Consider the following 6,954-nt stretch of genomic DNA (forward strand, 5'->3'; position numbering starts at 1 on the left):
AAATTGTAGAGTAGAAGTTGATTGAACAGGTTCAAAGAATAACACAAACACAGCCTTTATTGTCATCATTTTCATTATCAGTATCTTCTATATCACTGTCAGGTGGAAAAAAAAAATGAAATGTAAGCAAATCACAAACACAACTGCATAATGAGCATAAAATGAACATGTTTGCCTCAATTAGCAATAGCTAGTGTGTAATGTGCTATTGAAAGTCCATCTGATTGCATTAATTTAAAATATATGCATATTCTTTTAAACTAAACACACAGACACATATAAGTAAGCACACGTTAATTAATTGAAGACAATGGTGATTGAAGAAAAATTTTAAAATCCATATACATCTTGTATGTCTATGATCACTAACTTGACTATCAAAGTAGCTGTTTCTTAATATTGCATCAGCATGCTTATAAACAATACAAACAAAGCAAGAGCTAGTAATTTTATTAAAAACAGTAAAATGCAAGGAAATAAAGAATTGTACAGTAAAGTCTTTAATCATTGTCCAAATAACAACTACAATTCATGTACAAGCAACTGTTGATCATAGAACAAATAAGAGGCTCTCATCAATAAGAGCCATCAACATCAGTAAGTCCCTAGTTCAAATAATGGGACAACAAAAAATGCCTTCTCCGGATTTTCCAACAGCATCTTTGAGGCTAGAAAACCAGTAATAGTCCAAGTTTGGAATTCTTTTTGAAAACCAGCAATAGACAAGCTCAAAATACATAAAAATTCTTTTTGGTTATTAGTTATTTCGACCCATTCCATCCATATGATTATATAATTCATTGGATTGCCTAAAGGCCATAAATATTGCAGTACTCTACACCAAATTTGCATATGAATTACTTGAATAAAAAAAATAAAAAAATAAAAACAAATTTCAATACTGAAACAGAGTGTAACCGTTGTCGTTACCGAGAGGGAGGCAGATGACATGGAGACATCATGCTTACGGCAGCACTAGCAGAGATGGGATTGCAACACCGTTCTCAGCCATGGTACCGGCGAGTTCTGCAACGATTCCAGCGAGTTGGCGGTAGCGTTGGTCGGAGTGTGAGAATTTTATGGCAAGGAGAGAGGGTGTGAGGCAGAGGATTTGAGGCCTGGGTTTTTCGCCGTCACAGGAGTTTGTTAGCACCAATGAGGCAAAGAGGGAGGCGCAGAGAGGGCTTGGTCTGAGATGGAGGCACCGTACAGTACTGCTGAGGCAGAGAGGGAGGCGCAGAGAGGGAGAGGGAGAGGGTTTTGTTGCAAACGTTATTTGGGGTTTTTTTAATTTACTTTGTTAATTTCTGACGTGGTATTTTAGTTTTTAAAAAGCTGAGTTGGAGTATGCCACATAAGTAGTTTGTAAAATGTTTGTAGAATAGTTTGTGCCTGTAGCATTACTCAAAATAAAATAAAGAGGGCACGTAGTAAACACAATGGGCACCAGATACTAAAAAGGAAAAAGATAAGGAATTTCCAATCTTATTACTAAATTACTAACAAGTAATAACAAAAATATCAACCACATTAAAAGCAACCTCAAGTAGCACCACAAGAAAAAAATAAAATGTAACAAAAATCATTTCTAAGATAATAAGTTTGAAAAACAAAAGCACTATTTAGCACACTCATTAGCCACTAATGAAAAGATAATGAACAAGTTTGAGGATTCTAAGATATAAATAAGTGTATTAGCTCAAAGGCTATTTTATCAAAACCAGGATCTGACTGTCTGCATAATTCCATTACTAAGATGTCTGGAAGAGGAGAAATCCAAAGCAAGCCATCTAGTAGTTCCTTGACTTTGCATCTTGTAAATGGCAGAGGTATTGATAGCTTTAAATGTTTGACATTATATAATGATGATGGTAAGGTTTCTCTCAATTCTTTTGGTATAATCACATTCTTTACAAAGAAATTAAACAAAAAAATCGGATTAGATGTCATATACGAAAATGCAAATCCAAGATAAAAGTGAAATGAAATAAATTAATGAACAAGATAATCAAAGAAAGAAATAAAGATAAAACCAGAAGTACCTGAATTGCAATAATACTCAATTTGAATACTTTTGAATTTCCCATCTTTGAGAGGAATTCAATCATTTCAGCATCCCAAGGACCATAGGAAATCCACATTGTGTACTCAGCATCTAACGGGTCCGGACCCGAAGCATTCAACGAAAAAGATATTGCAGTATTACCAGAATATGAGTCTACATAATTTAGAAGAATTAATCATGACTTCAACCAGATTTTGGCAATTCATCAATACCAATGATTTGAGATGATGATGATGAATAGAGAGCTTTATTCTTTCCAGCTTATATCAAATTGCTAGCTCTAAGTTCTCAGGAGTGGAAATCCAGAAAGATTATCATTAAGCCACTTTTCCGTTACATTTGGTGTATTTAGAAATAACATTTTTAGATTTTTTTAAAGGAAACAAGTTGAGCTCAGATAGCCGACCCTCGATTATACATAGATCACGAAGATTTGATGCTTCCAATTCAAGCCTGTCAAGGTGATTGTTTTGTACCAGAATTTTCATGACTTTAGGGAGACCAAAAATCTTTAAACACTTAATGCCCCGACAGCACGAAATTCCCATGTCTTCTACCATAGGACACCCAAAAATCAGATTCTGAATAGTTTGATTATCTGCATAAACGCCTAATAAAGACAATCTTTTCAAAGATGGTAAGTTTATATCACTACGAATTGAATCCAACTTACAAGAATGTTGTGTCAACACAGTTAAAGATTTTGCAACCAAAACACTATGAGGCAAGGGATAACGTATACGAGACCCCCCAAAGAAAAGGATCAGCTCTTCAACATTACTCTCAACCACAAACCTTATCCAGCGGTCAACACGAGACTTGGATTTGTGATTCTGCACGCTATACATTAACGTAAAATTCTTTATATGTGGTCTCTGACTTTGGCGGCTTCGTAATCGTAAACATTTATTCAAGAACTTGTAAAAGTTACGTCTCTTTATCTTGACTTCCGGATTATTATTCTTTTCTGAACTCCACAACATGGAGGTTTTATCGAATTTTAGAATGGGGAATGTAGTCCACACATGTTTCCATCCTGTAGACAAAAGAGTAGATTGAAATACTTGTTTGGTAGGAAGGACAGAATGTGTTGCAAAACATCTTCTGGCAACTCAGATATACGATCAACTACTACATCATCATCATCAACTATGAACTTTTTTCTCTTAGAATTCATTCCTTGGAAAAAGTTTCTATGAGACTCAGGAGGTTCAGGTTTGTAGCTAGAGAGTCTAAAGGTTTAGAAAGATATCACACGCTTTTAAAACCAAACTTAACCTAATAACAGTGTGTAAGGCAGCCTGAAGAAGAAGGTACTGATGAAGATGAAACGCACCACATCATTTAAACTTCAAGTTCAATACGCAGCATTTTGGAGCAGTCGTTAATGTCTAAAGTTTAAATGCATCGTTTTAATAATCAGTTGATTTAATCCTTTGTTCTAGCATGTGTAATAGTTAGTTAATCTGTTATAACAGATTCCTTGATTCTACGCTTAGCCTTTCTTTACTTGATTAGTATATAAACAGATCAGTGGCTCCATAATGTAATCAGTTACACATTTTATAAAAAAAGATCTTTTCCTTTTAGCTTTTCTTCTAGACTTTTCTCTTCATGGTATCAGAGCTATGCTTCCATGGCTTCCACTAGCTCAGCTTCATCTTCTACCTCAACCACAGCCACGATGACCAATCCACTCACACAGATCAATCCCTCACTGCTTCTACTATCAAATATGTCTTCAATGGTGACGGTCAAGCTAGATTACTCCAACTATATCGTCTGGAAACACCAAATTAAGGTAATCCTAGAAACCTACTCAATGATTGATGCAATTGATGAGAATGTTGTGGCACCAGATCAGTTTCTGAAAGATTCCTCTGGGAATGTTACTACTGAGATCAATCCAGCTTTTCTGAGTTGGAAGAATCGTGAGCGAGCATTGTTCACATTTCTTAACTCAACACTCTCTCCTTCTGTTCTTGTTATCATTGTTCTACAGAAATCAAGCAGAGGAGTGTGGAAAGTCTTGGAAATGTGTTTTGCTTTAGTGTCTAGGTCTAGTGTAATGAGTCTTAGGAATGAATTGAACTCTGCAAAGAAAGGCACAGATTCAATTGATGTGTATTTTCAGAGAATTAAGCAGATTCGAGACAAATTGGCTGCTGTGTCAGTCATACTTGATGATGAAGAGCTTCTTCATGTGGCACTTGATGGTCTACCATCAAAATATGCCTCTTTTAGTTTTTCTATAAGGACTAGGAGTGATGTTCTCTCAGTGGAAGAGCTTAATACTCTCCTTAATGCAGAAGAGAGAGCAATCAAGAAGAGATCTGGTTTTGTTGATACTAATACTATGGCAATGGTTGCGAATTTTCAATCTCAAGGGTTTGCTAGAGGAATAGGCAATAATAATAATCAAAGAGGTCGTGGTGGTAGAGGTTTCAATTTCAATGGTGGTAATGGTTTCAATGGTGGTAGAGGTTTCAATGGTAGTAATGGTTTCACTGGTGGGAATGTCTCTCAGTTTGGTCAATCTAGCTAGGCTAGACCTCCAGGATTTCTGGGGCAATCAAGTCAGAATGGAGGATTTCAAGGACAATCAAGTCAGAATCAAAGACCACAGTGCCAGATTTGTGGAAAGAGTGGTCATACAGCTTTTGACTGCTACCATAGGATGGATTTTTCTTTCCAGGGAAGATATGCTCCATCAAAACTGGCAGCAATGGTGGCTAATTCAACTCAGATTCATGGGACAAATGGTTGGCTCACAGACACTAGTTGTTCTGATCATGTGACACTAGATTTTGCCAATCTTTCTCTTCAATAGCAACCTACCTCTGGTTTAGAGACTGTCACTGTTGGGAATGGTCAAGAGCTCCCTGTTACTCACATTGGTAGTGGTGAGTTATGTACTTCCTCTCATAATTTTAGGCTTGATGGTATACTTAGAGTTCCTGATCTTGCATCCAATTTACTCTCTGTTCATAAACTTTCTTGCAAAACAATGCTTGTTGTTATTTTGATTTTTATAGATTCTCTATTTAGGATTTACCTTCGGGGAAGATCCTCTACAAAGGATTGAGTAAAGATGGTGACTACCTTATTCCATCACTCCCTTCTCTCAATCCTACTGCTTGCACTGCTTCTTAGGTTTCCAAATCATCCCAAATTTCTAGTCTGTCAACTGGTAGTTCTACTCAAATTCTGCTTTGGCACTAAAGACTTGGACATCCAAGTGCAAAGCTTCTTCATCCTGCTATTCATTCTGTAAATCCAGAGTTTACTTTTAATAATGTTGATGTCTGTTGTTCATCTTGTAAATTCTGTATAAGTGCTAGGATGCACAAACTTCCTTTGAACAAACATGAAATACAATATACTTCTATGCTTTAAATTGGGCATTCTGATGTTTGGGGTCCAGCACCTATCTCTTCCTTATTTGGTTATAATTACTGTGTTGTGTTCATTGATGATTTTACATGTTTTACCTGGTTCTTTTGTTAAACAAAAGAGTGAGGTGTTTACTGTGTTCAAGCACTTTAAAAATCTTGTTGAGAATCAATATTCCACCAAAATTAAAGTTCTAAGATCTGATAATGGTTGTGAGTACATTAATTCTCAATTTCAAGATTTTTGTTCTGAACATGGTATACTTCATCAAACCTCTTACCCCCATACTCCTTCACAGAATGGTCTCTGAAAGAAAGCATAGGCACCTTGTAGAGACTGGTCTAACCTTGTTGTATTAGTCTCATTTACCTCTTAACCACTGGTCCTATGCCTTTTCCACAGCTTCTTTTCTCATAAATAGACTACCCTCTTCTGTTTTGGGCTTTATTTCTCCTTGGGAAAAGATAAATTCTGTTTCTCCTTCACTTTCAGCCCTTAAGACTTTTGGTTGTGCTTGTTATCCCTATCTTAGACCTTATAATGAGCATAAGCTTCAACCTAGGTCAGTAAAGTGTGTGTTTCTTGGTTATCCTTTACTCTTAAAAGGATATTTGTGTTTGTACCCCACTACTAATACTGTGTATACCACTTGCTATGCTTTGTTTGATGAAAATCTTTTTCCTTTTGCTCGAAAGTCTAGCCTCACTAATCCACATATTCCTTTTTCTAACTCTAGTATAGATTCTGCCTGGTTTCTTTCTAAATCTCCACCCACTGATTCCACTTCTACTTCTCTTTCCTCTCCACAAAAGTCATTTGATGAGTTCATTCCTTTTGCCTCAAATTTTTCCTCTTCTGATACTGTTTCATGTCTGCCTAGTTCATCTTCTACTCCTTCTCCTCCTAGTGTTCCTATTTTTGATCATGTTTCATCTTCTTCATTTGCTATACCTGCTCCTGCTGCTTCTATTTCTCATCATTCTTTACCCATTGTTAATCATCACCCTATGGTTACAAGATCAAAACTTGGTATTCATAAGCCTAAGGTTTTGAAGGTTGGTTCTGACTACACTTACCAAGAACCTCCCTCTTACCATGCTGCTATTAAATACTCTCAGTGGGTTGCTGCTATGGACTCAGAGTTTCAGTCTCTCCTAAGACAGAATACTTGGTCCCTTATTCCTCCACCTGCTGACAAGAATATAGTTACTTGTAAATGGGTTTTTAAGCTGAAAAGGCACAGTGATGGGACTATTGCAAGGTATAAAGCTAGATTAGTTGCTCGAGGTTACCTCCAACAGTATGGTTTGGATTATGAGGAGACCTTTAGCCCTGTTGTGAAACCAACTATTGTGAGATTGCTTCTTGCTTTGGCAGTTACCTATGGTTGGGATCTTAAACAATTGGATGTAAGCAATGCATTCCTTCATGGTTTGCTTAAAGAAGAAGTTTATATGGCTCAACCTTAAGGTTATGTCAATCCCTCTTGTCCAAAT

The sequence above is a fragment of the Quercus robur genome, chromosome 5 (genome assembly GCF_932294415.1).
Source record: "Quercus robur chromosome 5, dhQueRobu3.1, whole genome shotgun sequence".
NCBI lineage: Eukaryota > Viridiplantae > Streptophyta > Magnoliopsida > Fagales > Fagaceae > Quercus > Quercus robur.